Source organism: Pipistrellus kuhlii, unplaced genomic scaffold, assembly GCF_014108245.1.
Source record: "Pipistrellus kuhlii isolate mPipKuh1 unplaced genomic scaffold, mPipKuh1.p scaffold_m20_p_15, whole genome shotgun sequence".
Lineage (NCBI taxonomy): Eukaryota > Metazoa > Chordata > Mammalia > Chiroptera > Vespertilionidae > Pipistrellus > Pipistrellus kuhlii.
Window position 1 is genome coordinate 13,919,329 of NW_023425460.1, and position 17,769 is coordinate 13,937,097.

Here is a 17,769-nt window from a genome sequence, read left to right on the forward strand (position 1 = left end):
CTGCCTACCCACAGCGCTCTAGCCTACCTGACTAGAAAATAGCACAGGATTGGCTCCTGGGATCACAAATAGGTTCTCTCGCCTCTCCTCATTGGTCACACTTTATCATTGCTCTTCCCTAGCTCCCTACCCGAGCAGGTCCTTAGCAATAAACAAAGGACTAGCAAAAAACCATAACTATATCTGAAGCCTCTTGGATAAGAGTCTTCCCTCTCTTGGGCAGGAGTATTCCCTTGGCTTAGACTGAGAACCCATGCCCAGAGGTGCCGTACTGAACAGACTGCAGATCCTGAAGAACAAGGTGAGTTTCCGTGGAGCAATTGCTTGGCCTGGTTTTGAGGCCACTGCTGTATTTGTGAGGCCAAAGGAGGATTCACTATCCTCCAAGAGGCTGTGGGCAATAAATGCCACCTGCCTCTCATTGGTGTCTATTTGTCATCATTCTCACATAAGCTCTCAAAATTAATGCATAGAAAAACAAGCATATTTAGTAATTTTCAATCTGGGTCAATCTTCCCTCAGGCAGAAATGTTCTGTTGTCGTAATGTTGAGGCTAATAGCAAATGTTGTGAAGTCACATACTTTAATAAAATGACACTGATTAAGAGAGTAAAAGAACTGTTACACATGAAAGGTATATTCAACTGTAAAATTCTACAGACTTCTGTTAACAATAGTCTAAAGGAAGAAATTCTTCTCTGATCTTCCCTGTAATAAATAATATAAAGTTGCTATTAGTTGGAAACATGAAGTTTGCTATGAAAAACTACAGAAGGGACCTTGTGTTTATTTACTCCTATGTTGGGACTTCCACAAATTGTGACTTACACATAAAAAGTTCCCAAGGGGACTTCTAAAGAATTACTCATAGATATGCAGTCTGTTGCCTTTTATGAAATTTGGTAACATCAAACTGCAATGTGCCCCAGAGAAGAATGAAAAGATACCAAACACCCTTGGCATAGGGTCCTAGTCCTAAATGTGGATCAGAGGAGCTGCTACTATCAACCATTTTCTTAGTGTGTTTCACAAGAATATATCCTACATATTATACTGTGGGGTGTTCCAGGACACTTGATACATTAGCTTTATAACACAACTTTGTCTAATCTGTCTCATCTTTCTCAAATATTAAAATTCATAAATATCACATGATCTCATTCATTTGTGGAATATAATGAACAACATAAAATTATGAACAAAAACATATCCAGAAACAGAGAAGCATTGATCAGACCATCAAACCTCAGAGGGAAGGCAGGGAAGGGCCGGAGGAAGGGGGAGAGATCAACCAAAGGACTGTATGCATGTATATAAGCCTAACCAATGGACACAGACACCAGGGGGGGGGGGTGAGGGCATGAGCAGGGAGGTAGTGGAGTAATGGTGGAATAAGGACACATATGTAATACCTTAATCAATACAGAAAAAAATAAGTTAAAAGATTCAGAGTAATGAAAAAATATTTTAAAAATATCCATATAATGCTTTCAAAACTTCCTTATATTTGATTAGTACATAATTCTGTGTATTAATCACTTATATATACATAGCTTGATTAATTATTACAATATCATCCAATGAAGTGATTCATACTATAATTTATACTGTACATACAAGAAGCTAAATGAGACCCTTATCCTTATCCTTACTTCTGTTAAGAAAAAAAGTGTAGCCGAAACCGGTTTGGCTCAATGGATAGAGCGTCGGCTTGGGGACTGAAGGGTCCCGGGTTCGATTCTGGTCAAGGGCATGTACCTTGATTGCAGGCATATCCCCAGTAGGGGGTGTGCAAGAGGTAGCTGATCGATGACTCTCTCCCATCGATGTTTCTAACTCTCTATCCCTCTCCCTTCCTCTCTGTACAAAATCAATTAAATATATTTTTAATAATAAAAAAAAGTGTATTTAGCATTCTGTCAGGCACAATCATTCTTACCTGGCTCTACAGAGTGATAACAATAAATGCCTTTGAGAAATCCTGAAGCAACTGACACACACCAGGGAGCAAACAGTGTTTAAGGTGATGTCAATGTGTTTTATTCTCCCTTAACTCTTTAAAACTGGGCACTCAATACATGATGAAAATCCAATATTTGAATAAGCACAAAACTCTTAATTTCCTTGTCCCTGTCGCCCCCTCTCCAACAAAACAGTTAAGAGAGTGCTGATTGCATTATTGAAAATATCTTTTAACAAAAGTTTTAAGAATTGCTGTTAATGGACAATCCTTAGATGCAGAATCCATGAGAATTGTACTATTGAGGTATTTAGTATATTTCTTAGCTTGGTAAATATGTTTTGGGGCTACAGGGGAGGGAGTATAAAATTGCATGACCAGATAAATAGTTTCCATATCTTACTGGCAGAAGCCCAGTGAATAAATCACAGAACATATGCTCAGTTCAATTTTGTTTTTAGTGTTGAAACTTCAAGAAATATCATCATTGAATGGCTTCCCTGGACCTCAGTGCTGGAACAGGATATAAATACAGAGTAGCATGAAAGCACTATCAGTGAAACCAAGGAAACTTGTTTTGAATGTTTCTGTGTCATTTCACACAACATAAAATAAGCACAGCAGAATTCTGCATTCTTTTACAAATCATTGACTCTATGCCCCTAAACTTCTCTGATGGCCAACATTTACAAAAACAGCAAACACTATTCCCATATTTATTACATAACAATTAATAATCACACCTCACAATTTTGTGTTATTGTAATTTTGACACTTAAAATGTGTAACTAAGTAACTGAATTTTAATCCTGAAATTTTAAACTAAAATATGTATTTGTTTATATCATTTTGTTCCTGATTCTTAATTTAATGTAAATTAGTTGTGTGACATTGGTAAGTTATTTGTCTACTTAAAATTCACTTTACATGAGGATATGCCTTCACCACCAAGTCTTATTTCATTAAAAAGCCATGCTACCATTGCTGCAAGGTTAAGAGCATGACTTTGAGACCTTTCCCGTGGGCTTCATGTCCATGATCTCACTCATCACAGGGTAGTTTAGAACTTGATCTATCTTATTTTCCCTGCCTCCTACTTTAGAGGAAGAATTAATGTTACCTACAAATGTCCATGCATAATCTCATCTTTTATCATTTCCCGTAGATCACAACATTTCAAAGTGAGATTTGAATGACAAACTTCAGGTTCTATAGAGTATAATTTGGGGGAAATGCTGTATTAACAATGTGGAATGGGCACTTAAACACACACACACACACACACAACTAAGGGATTGCACAGGCTCTTTAATATTCTATGCTATATCTTGAATCAGAGAGTACAGAGGACAGATTTCCGTCCAAATCATTTGAACGCCTATATTTTTCAAGTAGCATATTTTAGGACTAGTGTTCCATTGAACATGTTTGGGAAATGTGCTTGATGTCAGTGGTTCAAAATCTTAGCTGCTTATTAGAATCACTTTAGTAATTCTAGAATCCGTGATCCTATTTCCACTCCCACAAGTCCTGATGTAGTTGGGCAGCAGTGTGACTTGAGTATTAGAATTTTAAAAATCTTTGCCATTCATTCTCTCATGTACCAAAGCATTAAGATGACAGTGCATGCTCATCTCTCCCTCCTTCATGCTCCATTTCCTGCCAGCGATTATACGATGAAGTAGGTCTATAATATTCAGTGTCATCAACTACAATATCTCAGCAGACACAATTATTGTCACCAGTGGTCATCAAATTCTAAATGCTGGGAGACAGTAAGAAGCCTCCTGCTTTGATTATTGAGTCAAGCTCCATTTTCCAACTTAACTTGATTCGTTGGTCTTGTTCTTTCAGAGAGATTGGTTTTTTGCATGACCAGTGAGTAAAACTAACACATTGATACCCAATTTATATAAATTCCAGGTATAGTTTATTAGGTCTATTATTTATAATAGTTATAATCCAAAGGAAGGAGAAATGAGTATCAGGCAGATTCCTCCCACCACTGCATAATATTCATGGATTGGCAAGAAATCATATGAATGGGTACCAACATTGATTGGGGTTTAATTAATTTATTGTGTAGAGAATCAGGTTTCAGGCGCAGCAGCTGTAACTGGATTTAGCAGTCCTGAACCAACCAAACAAGAAATAAACTGAACATTTAGTAGCTTTTATATTGTGAACATGAATGTGATTTTGTTAGGAAAAAAATTTTTGGTTAATTTCCAGTAAGACTTACCTCAAAGCAAGCAGAACATTACTATATAGGCTTGGGCTTATTAAGCATAGTTAGTTGGCTGGAAATAATTGTATATTTTTTATTCTCCCCTTTTATTATGCTCTGATCAGCATGCAGACAATTATTCCCAATCACATGTTACACAGTCTAATTTTTATTCTGTTTATTTCATTAGCTTATAGTTGTTTAATTTAGATATCTGGACTACAGGTTAATTATGCTAAACAGTAAATTTCATTAATAAGCAGGTAAAATGAATTGACATTCTTCTTATATGGAAACATACTTTCTTAATGTAGAGGAAAATTTCAATGTAATTCTACAAAAATAAAATATTGGGAAAAATTTAAAATATGTAACCCCCAGACCTTTTAGGTAACAAGTTTGTTCAGTGAAGGATGAATATAATAGGTTGCAAGCCTCCTGCCATCCAAACAAAAACTAAAAATCAAAAAAGGAAAGAAAAGTCAAGATACATGGTTTGCCCGATGGAAGGAAGTGATTTTATCTCAATAATGATTGGGAACTCAGAGACCAGGTTATCTGTCTCTCTATCTGTATATTTACCTATTATAGATCAAATGATAAACGTCAATCTAGCATCTATTCATAGAAAGGTCAAAGTAGGTGTACTTATAGATAGAACTAAGAAGAATAGGAGATAATTGAGCTGATATTGGTTAGGAGGGTCAACTAGAGCTAAAAACAAACGAAAGTAAAACAAAAAGAGGATATCTGATGACAAACTGATTAATGCCTTCGAAAATTCGAGACCCCAAATACTATCCTCTTTTAGTTATTAATCAGAAATCAATTATAAAAGCAACTGAGAAACAGCTCCTTGATGATGAACTTAGTTTCAAGATGGCTCAACCTTTGGACACATTTGAATGAAAAAATATCTGGGAAATCAAAGTGTAATATTTTTATAATTATTAAACATATTTTAAGTAATAAAGTTATTATGAGTTATTATGAGCCTGAGAAATTTAAGCATATTCTAAGTAAAGGCATAGGGACATGGGTAAAAAAATCAAGCATTTGTGGAAGAGAGGGTGATCAGAATTTGCTTGAATGTTGTATACTTTTGAAGGCTTCAAAGCTCATTGTTTTATGTCCAACTACAGGAACCTCTTGCAAGACAGAATCTGGAGAACAAAGTAGAAGGCAAAGGGTAGACTTGAAAGCGAAATAAAGGAGGACCTACCAGTGCAGTGAAAAGTGCGAGAAAAGCTGGGGGGAAAAGGACCAAAATAAATAGTTTAAAGTAACATACATACAACTAGACATACAATAAACAGAGGAGGAAAAGGAAGTGAAATGTTAGAATTTTTATATTATAAATATTAGAAAGCATTTGAGGAAATGATATACAGTATAAAGTATATTTTAGATAAAAAAAGAATAGCTGAAAAAGAGCAAACTTTGACAGATGACATGTCACAGATGATTTGTGTTCTAGTGGCAAACATCAAGGCAGCCAGCTGTTTCAATTCAGCGATTTGTGGTGGAGATCCTCCCCTTGGGACAAAAATCACCTATTCATGTAACAATTACAGAGGAGGCCCAGACCAGTGGGCTCAGTTGGTTGGATGTTGTCCCATTCAGTGAGAGGTCTCTGGTTCAACATATGTCAGAGGTTGATCTATGTTTCTCTCTCCCTCTACCTCTCCCTTCTTCTTTCTAAAATCAATAAAAAACATATTTGAATTTTTAAAAAAGTTTAAAAATCACAGAAAAGGAAGCAGAATCTGCAACTATGGAGACAAGTAACTAAAAATGTATTAAGATCATGCTGGACATGGAGAAGAACAGATATTTGATCCATGTAAAATGCATCACAATGAGCATCTTGTAACAGAAGTAAAAAATGCTCAAAAATGATGGAGGTATGTAGTAAACAGGCTATTTGAAGGGACTCCCAATGGCCAATCTGAGACAGTGTAAACAGCAACATACTCATGATTTTATTCTTATATAAATAGAATAAAATAGCTAACCATGAAACTATTATCCATAATTTGAAAGGAGAAAACTCTTTTTCACAATAGAATTTTAATTTAATAAGTATAGGATGTCACAAATAGAAAAGTGTTTGTTTTGTTTTGTTTTGTTTTGTTTTGTTTTTGCAAAATGGTACAGTATGTGTTATTTCACATTTAAGAATCATAACTATGTTTTAAAATTAGTAAGCAAAAGATGATGATAAACAGGATATTTACAAAATATAGACCTGGATTTTGCATCATAAGATTGGCAGTTGGACTCTACTAGTATAATCTCTAAGATCTACTCCATGCCTGAAACTTTATAGACCTATAATTCTGTAATACTTTAAAAAGAAATTAGATAAGAAATGAAAGTTAACTTTTTTGGCACATTGCCCAAAGTTCCTAATTAATCATTTTGCCAGTATAAATGCACTGCTTAATTGCTCAGAAATCAAATTACATTAAGACTACCAAAAGCAATTGAAAATTGGCACAAATACCATTAGCAGATGAAGTATCATTTAAATTAAATGCTTCATTTATTTAATTATTTTAAAGCCATCACATGAGTTTAGAGTAAATGAGCACATAACTTATGACAATATACTGTTGGCAAACAAATTGGGTCTTCTAGGGACAGGATCTGAGCATATGCATTCTGGAACAAAGAAGAACAACCTCCAGTTTGGCTGTACCTTAGTGTGCTTTACCATGTTGACAAAGAAGGCTATCTGAGCTTTTGCAAATTGAGGAAAATGAGGTGGGCACATTTTCATACTGAGACAAAAGGCAAGCTCAAATTCAATGGTTAGAATTTATAAAATCATGTTTAGATTCCCTTGAAAGGGTATATATCAGTCTTTTTCAGGAAAAACACGTTATAGGGGAATGGAGTATGGAAAAATATGGAGGCACTTTTGGATCAAATTTGTATAAATCTGTAGTCTATATCTTAGAGAAGAAAAATAGAAACTAAATGACTTGCTGAAAGTCATAGCAAGGAAATGACAGGAGATCACATCATTCTTTCTTGGAGCTTCATTTATTTATGACTTCTTTTCTTCCGCTGAATGTTTGTTATTAAAAGGAAGTTGTGTAGCCCATAGAGCCAGACCCTTGTGGTTTTCTGCACATGAGTGTTTTGCATGTAGGTGGGTGAAAAAGAAGTGAGTATTATTAACAGGAAATATTAGGTGGAGGTAGCATAGATTATAAGCTGATGAGTAGATAAAAGGATCAGAGTTTGACCTTTAAAATAAGGTTAGTGTTTGTTATAGTTCAGCTTTTTATTTTCCTCTCTTTTAGCAACATATCACACTAGAAATGTAATGGAGAGAGAACTGTGTTAGATCTTCCAACTGTCTTTGAGTTAATTCTCTGGGACACATAACTACATCAACTCTGGGGCCATTTTATAAGTTCCTAAGCACTTCAAGAGGAACTAGGTAATTTTCTGAAGATGTAATTTTCTGAAGTTTTGAGGTCTGAACTTTGTCCAGTGGTAGTCCTGGAACTAACAAGCCTGGAGCCCAGCAAAATTCCACATAACAAGGGTAAGAGGACCCAACCCGTCTGAACCCTTGTAAAGATTGAGAAGATTCCAGCATTCCTCTTTCTTTGGTTTCCATCTTCTCCTTCTTAACATGGAGAATTGGACTAATATAAAACCAGAACTATCTGAGCCATAAGGAGAATAGCATTCATCAGGGTTTCCAGTTGACAATTCATAGAGGCCTGTTATTTTATGCACAGGGGGGGGGGGGGGGGCAAGTGCATGAATTTGTGCACCTTGGAAGGAACTGTGGGCTGCAAAGCTGCGGAGGGCACAGATCAAGATCAGGTCTTGGCCCATTCTCTGCGCCCCACCTGGCCCCTCCTGCCACAGCCCCAAGTCCCCTGTCTGCTGGCAGCCTCCAATTACACAAACTAACAACTCTGAGCAATAGGGGACCAGCAGCAGATGCAAGGGTGGCTGGCACCAGCAGCAATTGTGAGCACTGGGTGGGACTGCTGAGTGGAGCATGGGAGCAAAGAATTTTCAGTAACCACCAGAGTCTCAACCCAATGACAGTGCCTTGGTGTGACAGCCCCGCTCACCTACTCCACCATCCCACCTTGGCCAATGCCTGCCATGTTCCGCACGCATCCCCTGGTGGTCAGCGCATGTCATAGCTACCAGCTGTCAGTTGTTTGGTTGTTTCTCCATTTGGTCTATTTGCATATTAGCTTTTATATAATAGGATTATAGTTCTTCTCAAAGTCTCATATCTTTGCATATGTGCACATTATATTTTTAGGTAATACTTTCACATTAATATTTTCTTTTTCACATTAATATTTTCTTCATGTACAGTTGACTACATTAAATTGTTTTGAGAAATTACTTTAACTGTCACTGGAATATTCAATAATTTATCTCTTTCTATCCACAAACACTCATATACTAGCTATTTAAGTATTCTAATGAATATGTTTCTCTGTTTAACTGCAAGAAAGACATGTTTTCCCCATTTAATTAATCAGGAGCTCCATTTCAAGGGGCTGAATTGTAACATCATGGAGCTTTAATAAATTATAAATCTTTCAATGGTTAATGGCAACATTTCCTAGGCTTAATATAATGGAATTGGGCTAATTCACTCAGAGCTCCACGTGCTAGGACTGAGATATGCTTGCCTCCAAGCAAGGGACATGAATTACTCAAGACATTTCTTACAGAGAAAGTACAAGGTAGAATTAGCAATCTCTTTCCAAGTTTCTATTCCTACATAATGTTTTTGCTCACTAATATAAATTGTTATACAGGAATATTAGAATTAACTTCTCAGATGATAAAAAATATACACTGAAGCAATAGAGGAGTCAATGCCATTGATGAAATTAATTACATTCTGGGAGATGGGATATTTGGTTAATATATTTTCTTTAAAATTCCATTTTTCCCTTTCACTGAAATAGGGTAAGTCAGCACTGAACCTGGAGTACAGGTCATCTCAAAGTTATAATATGATGCCACAAAAATTCACTTGATTTGGGAGTTTAAATCTTCCTCACAATCTTTGAAGCAACTGGGACTTTTATGTCATAATCAACTCCCATATAACCTGATTGGAATGCTTAGCTCTCAAAATGTTAACTGCTACAAAGACTATTTGGATGGATAACTTAATATTCGTATTTCTAACAAGTAACATGGAAACTTGAAAAGAATAGCCTGAATCAATTGTCATAGCTCTACTTCTACCTTTAATTATTTTATTTTTAAAAATAAATTCATTGAATGTATTGGGGTGACACTGGTTATCAAAATTATACAGGTTACAGTTGCACGATTTCATAACACATCAACTGTGCACTGTATTGTATGTTCACCATCCCAAGTCAAGTCTCCCCCATCACCATTTATTCCCCCTAAATTCTTCTCCACCTACTGCCCATTCCACCATCACCATACCGCTATCCATGTCCATGAGGTTTTTCTCTTTTTTGCTCCATCCCTTCATCCCATCCACCCACCACCTCAACCTCCTTATTCCCCGATAGTTGCCAGCCTGCTCTTTATGAGTCTATCTCTCCTTTTCTTGTTAGTTTCTTTTGTTCATTAGATTCTACATATGAGTGAAATCATATAATATTTCTCTTTCTCTGGCTTATGTCACTTAGCATAATGCTCTCCAGGTCCATCCATACTGTTACAAAGAGTAATATCTTCTTCAATTTTATGTCTCAGAAGTATTCCATTGTGTAAATGCACCACAGTTTTTGTATCTACTGGTCTACTGATGGACACTTGGGCTGCTTCCAAATCTTGGCCATTGTAAATAAGATGGCAATGAAGATAGGGCTGCATATCTTCTTTTGAATTAGTGTATCAGGTTTCTTCAAATAAACTCCCAGAGGTGGAACTGCTGGGTCATAAAGCAGTTCCATTTTTAAATTTCTGAGGTAACTCCATGCTGTTTTTCACAGTGGCTGCACCATTCTGCACTCCCATACAACTGGGCACAAGGGTCCCTATTCTCCACATCCTCATCAACAATAGTTGTTTGTTTATGTATCAATAATATTCTGACAGGTGTGAGGTGATATCTCATTGTATTTTTAACTTGCATTTCTCTGATAACTAGTGACTTTGAAGATATTTTCATGTCTACTGGCTATGTGTATGTCCTCTTTGGAGAAATATCTATTCAGGTCCTTTGCCCATTTCTTAACTAGATTGTTTGCTTTTTTTTGTATTGTATTTTAAAAGTCACTTACAAATTTTGGACATACACTTTTTATCAGATATATCATTGGCAGATATGTTCTCCCATTTAGTGGGCTTTCTTTTCATTTGCTGTACAAAAACGTTTTAGTTTGATGAAGTCTGAATTTTGTTTGGTTTGTGTTTATGTTTGTTCACACTCCAACTACATGTAATCATGATGAGGTTGTTTACTTTGCAGGGGTAGAGAGGTAGAGTATGTGCATTCATGGGCTCGAGGGTATTTATTCATTCAGTAGAAAACATTTTCAGTGAAGCCAAATTGTATGATAAATAAAAGTCATCAAAGGTGACATCAGCTAGTTCAAATCAGCTATGCCACGTGTGACCTTCCTGTTCTCTGTTTTTTTCTCACAGGCAAACCATGGGTCTAGGTCTGTATATGTAAGAGCCGTTCTTACTCTGACTTTAAGCAACAGAACAAAGGAACAGGGATAGGATGACAGATTATCATGTTGTGATTCTTAAAACTATGGAGCTTAAATCCCATATAGCACAAATTGACCTTTTAATGAGAGGGTTTTTTTTTTTTTGTGTGTGTGTGTGTGTGTGTGTTTTGACAAGAGGGCCTCATCTTGGGGGAAAAATTCAATTATCACCTATTTGTTTTCAATAGAAGGAAAACTGTCTTAGCATCTCTTGAGAGGAAAGGAGAGTTAGTACAAGTAATATGGTTCGGCATCCCATAATAAACAAATAAGCGAACAAACACAATATTTGTGGAGAGTGATTTAGCAGCATTATTTAGAATACTATTTCTAAATATCAAAATTTAAATGAAATATAAAGGGAACTGAAGGTTGTTTACCCAGACATGGAGATATAGAGCTAGGTGGTTAATCTATGGGACTTCAGTGAATTCTCACATCACAAGTTAGTCAGTATAATTATCTTCATTTTATAAATGCAACCATTAATGTTAAGTATTGTTATGTGTAGGAAACTCAACTTCTCTCTAGCAGAACTAGGATTAAATCGAAGTTTTGCCCATGTTCAAAATCCTCCTTTAGAACTATAATCATGGGAAATCCTGAGGATTGCAGTTGAGTAAATAAAAATCTCACTTTAAATATCATTGGGACCAATTCTGATTTTCAAACCAAATAGAACTACTCTTAAATAAATTGTATGTGCTACATCCAATCTAATAAAGATGGAATATGCTAATTGACCCTTGTTCCATCACAAAGATGGCAGCACACACAGCCAATATGGAGGGAATTTGCTAATTGAATACCCCGCCCTCAAAGATTGTGACACTCAGTCCTCTCAGCCCCACCAGGACAGCAGGCATGCAGCAAGGTGGGGCCCAGTCAGCTAGGCCCAACTGAGGCTCAGGAAACTAGGGTGGCCGAGGTGTGATGAGGTGTTGCCTTCCCCTGACAGCAGGTCACTTCTGCCCCTAAGGGCTCCCAGACTGTGAGAGCAGGGAGACCGGGCTGAGGGATCCTCCCTCTAGTGTATGAATTTTCATGCACCGGGCCTCTAATAAATTATAATAGTCATATTTTTTTCTTTCTAAATGGGTAGGCATGCTAGTGATGGTGGGAAGTGAGAGCGAGGATTATCATAGAGGAATTAAAAAAACGATTTAAGAACTCTTAGGATGTAAGTGCAAATCCTTCCTGTGCCAGGAAGGAGAGCATCACTCTGTCATGTTAACATATGAACTGTCAAGACAATGTGGATCTCTGAAAATTAACCAAACAATTAGGAATGATTAAGAATATGATCCAAACATAATATGGATTCAAATCTCAGACCTCTGTTGAATTGAACTAAAGTGACAAAGCTATTCAACCACTAAATGAGGGTATTTCAAGGAGAACTTCTTAAATTGACCTGGAATTTGATTGCTATGCAGGTATAGTTCATAGATTATCATCCAAATGCAACCTTTGCTTCATGCACGACTCGTATTTTACATAAGAAATGTAAATTGCATAATTATCTTTCACAACATTACTGCCAGATAATATACAAATACCTATAATAATAAAATCGTATTATGCTAATTAGACCAGAAAGCCTTCAGGATGAAGCTGGGACAGTGAGGGTCGAAGCAGCCACCATGACTGTGGGTCCGAGCCCCTTGCACAAATTTAGTGAATTGGGCCTCTAGTATAAAAATAATTGTGCAAAAATATAGCTGAAAGTAAAAGTCATATGCCTTTAATTAAACTACACATATATCAGATGGCTCAATGATAGCATATGAAATGTTTCTGATATTTACATTAGAATTATGAGCAGGAATCTAGCTTTATTTGCTGGCATTTCCATCTTCGTATATGTACACATTTAAGGACTGTAAAAAAGAAACCCCAAATTAGTGATATGCAAGTAGGATATATTTTCATTTTAAATTACTACTGCAACAACAACAAAAAAGTTTATGCCACATTTTGGTCTAATATGAATGCTAAAAGAGTTGAAAATTTATATTAAGAAGTTCTCTCACCAACATTGTAAAACAATGGATTCTAATAGCTTTGAAGGTGCTATTTGTACTGAATTATGTTATATGTGTGTGTGCGTGTGTGTGTGTGTGTGTATGTATGTGTGTGTGTGTGTGTGTGTGTGTGTGTGTGTGTATATATATATATATATATATATATATATATATATATTCTAAAATGTCCTTAATCACATATTTATATAATTGGAGCTCATAGTTTACTATATCAATTGCCCATATACTAAAAATGAAAGAATCCATAGCTTAAAGCACTCATTCGAGAGTCTGGCAGTTACATGCAAGCAAGCCAATCTTGAGTTAGTTAAGAAAAACATTTAAGATGTTCTTGTGAGATTCTTTGTAACATCCCTAAACACAGTTTCTCTTTGGGAGTAAAAATATACTGTATACTTGTGATGATTATCAAATAAGAATTACAGGGTTGTCATAGAAACCAAATCATACCTCGTAAATTATGTCAAGCTGCTTTGGAATAAAAAGAGATGAATGTCGAGGGTAAAAATCCGAGCTTTGATAAACACTAGAATGGCTCTCTGATTTCATTTAATTGGCATCTATGCATGAAGACACGAAGGAGGCATTATTCTCTATGCTGTAGGGAAGATTGGCTAGCCTTTGCCCTCAAGTGTTGTTTTCACTATTGTTCTTGTTCTTGTTGTTTAGTATATTTATTCTGGACTGGGGAGAAAGAATTTCATCCAAGAAATCTTCATTAACTACACAGAGCGAAAGCACAGTAAATGTAATGCTACCTCAGTTGACAAATGAACGGTAAACCCATACCTGCTACCACTTCAGAGAATGTGTAAATAAACCTCTAAGAGTTAAACTGATTTTGTTGGTTTCCACTCAGTATCAGTTTCCAGAGGCTTTTGATGCAATGGGACTTTTCAACTGCAGAGACAGAGAACACAGATAGCTCAGGAGTACATTTACAAACTACTCTGCATGATAACAAGTCCCACTTGGCTGAAGATGATAATGATGTGATAAATACTGTCTCTTCTCTAGAGAGAGAATTTAGTAGAAACAGTTTAGCAGTTCTTTCACATCGAAAATGTATTCTTTTCCTTCCTGTCGGGAATGGCAGCCTGCACAAGGAAATTTGAGGACTGTATTCCTCACTTTGCTAGTGTAGAAATGTAACTACACAGGACATTTATTATTTTTTTAACCTGCCCTTTTATTTCGCTTGTTTTTTTCCCTTTAGCTCAAGCTGGCTAACCTAACACACCCTGACTCACCCACCTTTCTCTCCCTTGCTTAATCATTAAGCCTTTAGGACAATGAAGTTTGGTCAGTATCAGTGCAGTCTTAGAAACAAAGCCTCAGATCTGTTGACCACAGAGACAGAGTTTTAGTCAAACTGGAGATATTATCTAGGCCTCATTTGTATTGTTTCATCTTTAGAATGACCTCACCAACCACATCCTGGGGAAACAGACAAAGTGATGCCTCAATCAGGATCAGATTCAATAATCAACTACCCCTTACCCTACTGCTGACCAATAAGTATAGACCTCACCCTGACCATGACCCTACTCCCTTAGTCACCATGACTAATGATTTTTCTCCTATATAACCATCCTCTGGAAGTCATCACAGAGCTAGAGTGACTCAGGAAGGGCACCCTCTTTAATAAATCCTTTCTTCTTGGCTGCAAACTCCTCTTCCTATCTTATTGGGCTTTGATGCACACAGACAAATGGATCCTTTCAGTCTGGTATCAGAAATAAACAATATAGCCTGGGTAACTTCAATTATGACATGTAATATTCTTATGCATTTTCATCGTTTGATTTCAGACACTCAAGTTTCCCCTAATGTAATATAAAAAGGTTTAAATGGATATTTCCCAGCTATGAATTGATTAAAACAAAAGAGCAACAACAACAAACACATGCTCTATGCTAATAACAACATTCTGATCAGTACTTTCCCAAGACCATATTTTTGGCTTTTATTAATTTCCTTACCTAGCCCAGTGACTCAATACACATCATTAGCAAATAGGCATAAAAATTAAAATTATGTACAAATGTTGGTTATTCAGTACTGAGAAAGGAAGGTTTCAATAGGGGAAAATATGTCACATACCACCAATCAATTATGTAAAAAAAACATATAAACAATGTACATAATATTAGCAAACTGTGGGGGCTAAAATATATTAATACTTTTCCTCCCACCTTCTAAGTTCTTCTGGCTGGGGAACACAAATGGTAAGAAAATCCCTGCTAGGTGACTCAGAAACAACGGGATACAGGGTATTTAGCTAACAGGCACCCACTTTGACACCCTCTTTTTGACCCTGCTTCATTCCACTTAAGCTGAGGTGGCTTCCCAAGAGCTCCTTCCTGAAGCAGGTTTTTCTGTCTAAATCTCTTGGACAGGAAAGGGTGGCAAGGTCAAAGGTTCTTTCTGAATCTTTTGTCTCTTCATAAACAGCTTAAAGTCAATATCCCCCAAATCAGCTTTCAGATTGCAGAATTTTGATCCCTTCATTACGGTTAGTTGACAGTTTGCCTTGACGAATATTAAAATTCTTGTAGAGTTTACTTGGGTAACAGTTTTTGCATTTTCATATTCTTGAATTAAAAAAATAATAATAATAACCTTGTTAAATACCAGAGTGTAGTCAGTGTTAATTATGTGCCAGTTACCATGCTAACTATTTCATATGAAATAACTCTTCTACTATCAAAATACTAGGAGGAAACTAGAGGAGGTCATAGATGTTAAGCGGCCTTAAACACAGCTGGGAAGTAATAGAACAGATAATTTTATTTTATTTTTTTAGTTATGTATGTTGGTTCACTCTACCAAGAATTCCATTCTATTTCCATCTCTGCTTATAAAGGTCTTATCTATCATTCAAGGGCGTTCAAACTACAGTTCTTGGGAAGCTTTTCACTAGGAAGTGTCTCCACCACTCGAAACTTCTGCAGTATGAACATACACTTTAATTGAGCATTTATGACACACTACCCTGTTATTAAATCATGCATACGAATATTAATTTATGCTAACTGGATTATGAGTGCCCAGGGGTCAGGAATTATGATTGTGTACACTGAATCCTGCACAAGCCCCACTAACATGAGCATTTGTTGCCTTTATGCTGCACTCCTACCTCCATAAATATGGTCTGCTCTCCTTAGAGTTTAATAAAATTCAAATTGCACCTTCATGACAACTTGTCAAACAATAAAAATCCATGCACTATAGAAACATTAAATGATTTTGCTCTAATAAAACAGTTAAATGGAAAACAATATCACCTACTATGATAATAATGTCAATTAAGCATCATGCTCATATAAGACAGATTTATAAATTGAAAATAATATTTACTTTGGTTGTTTCTCCAGTATTCTATCACTCAGAAAAAAGATAGCAACCTTGTAGGATATTTACTGCAAAACAGAAGAATTCAGATAATGGCTTTGTGGTTTTTTTTTTTTGTTTGTTTTGTATTCTTGTCCCATTAATTGAAAAATCACTGAAAGGGAAAAAAACATAAACATGAGCAGGAAAGATTTTGAAAGTGCCCAGAATGTAAACTATCCATTTCAAAGTAATTATATAAAGGTTATTTATGGGAAGAGGTATCGTTGAGAAAGAGGGATTGGAGTCTCATAAAATCTGTAACTAAATACTTAATGTATTTCTTTCTGGTGTTTATGTAGATGTCATTTACTTTTGAAAATAGCGATTTAGTAAATCCCACTTTATTTCTGATAAAGACTAGAAAGAGACCAGATATAACAGAAATGTCCTCAAATACCTAAATCACACATTTTCAGAGAGAGCAAATGGTATTTGTTACTTGTGAAATTGCTTCTGACATTTGTAGCAAGTCTTGCTGTTCAGGTTGTTTTTATTAAAGCATTTGCGCTTTCTTTATAAAAACAAAATGTAATGCACCAGAAAACTGTTTATACCATTATCTCTTTAAAGCTTAAGGAGATAGAGTGTCCGAGTCACAGCCCTCTTTCATCTCTTCCTTTTATGACTAATGCAAAGAAAGGGCACATGTTGGGGGCCCAAAACCAAAGAGAAAAATGCCATTTTGTTGTCGTTGATGGTGATGATGATGATTTTAAAAATGGCAAATGAGTGCACTGAGATATTTGCATCATTTAACATATTCTAGCCAGAGCATTCTCGTGTAACCTTTTAATATTTCAAACACCAAGAGGAATATGTCAAATCAAAAATATATGCATGGCTTACAACAGACACTAAATGCAGAAACAAGTGCCTTCCCTGTCTAAAGGGCTGACTCTCAGTAACTGGCATATGGCAAGCTCATTGCTGAAGTTGGTTATCTGAAGCAGGTGAAGCAGATCACCAGGGTGCAACCAAACAATTACAGCTACATCACCTGCTTGTAATTAAACTATTGTCCCTAGTGTACTTCTGTGCTTATCATACTACTAAATGAGTTTAAAGCTTATTTTATTTACCTTCCAAGGTTACTTTTGACCCCCAGAAAGTTATTTTCGACATAGTTTAAGAAAGCAACAAAGAATTCTAAGAATAATACAGTGTGTGAGTGTAAAAGGTCAGAATTTCTCTTGATATGGCCAATTTTCTTCAAATTTCCCATGAAATTGTCTATTTGAATATTTAGTAGAAATAATCTGATGAAGTTCTGAGTAATAAATTTATGGTATGAGTTAATTCCTTGTATAGAATTACCATTCAGCTAGTATTCATTTTAATCTACTATTTATCTTTCATATAAAAGAGTTTTATATGTGCTTATCCCAATGATAAGTCAAATTTTGAAATAATTTAAAAGTGGACACAAGATCTACTGGTTGA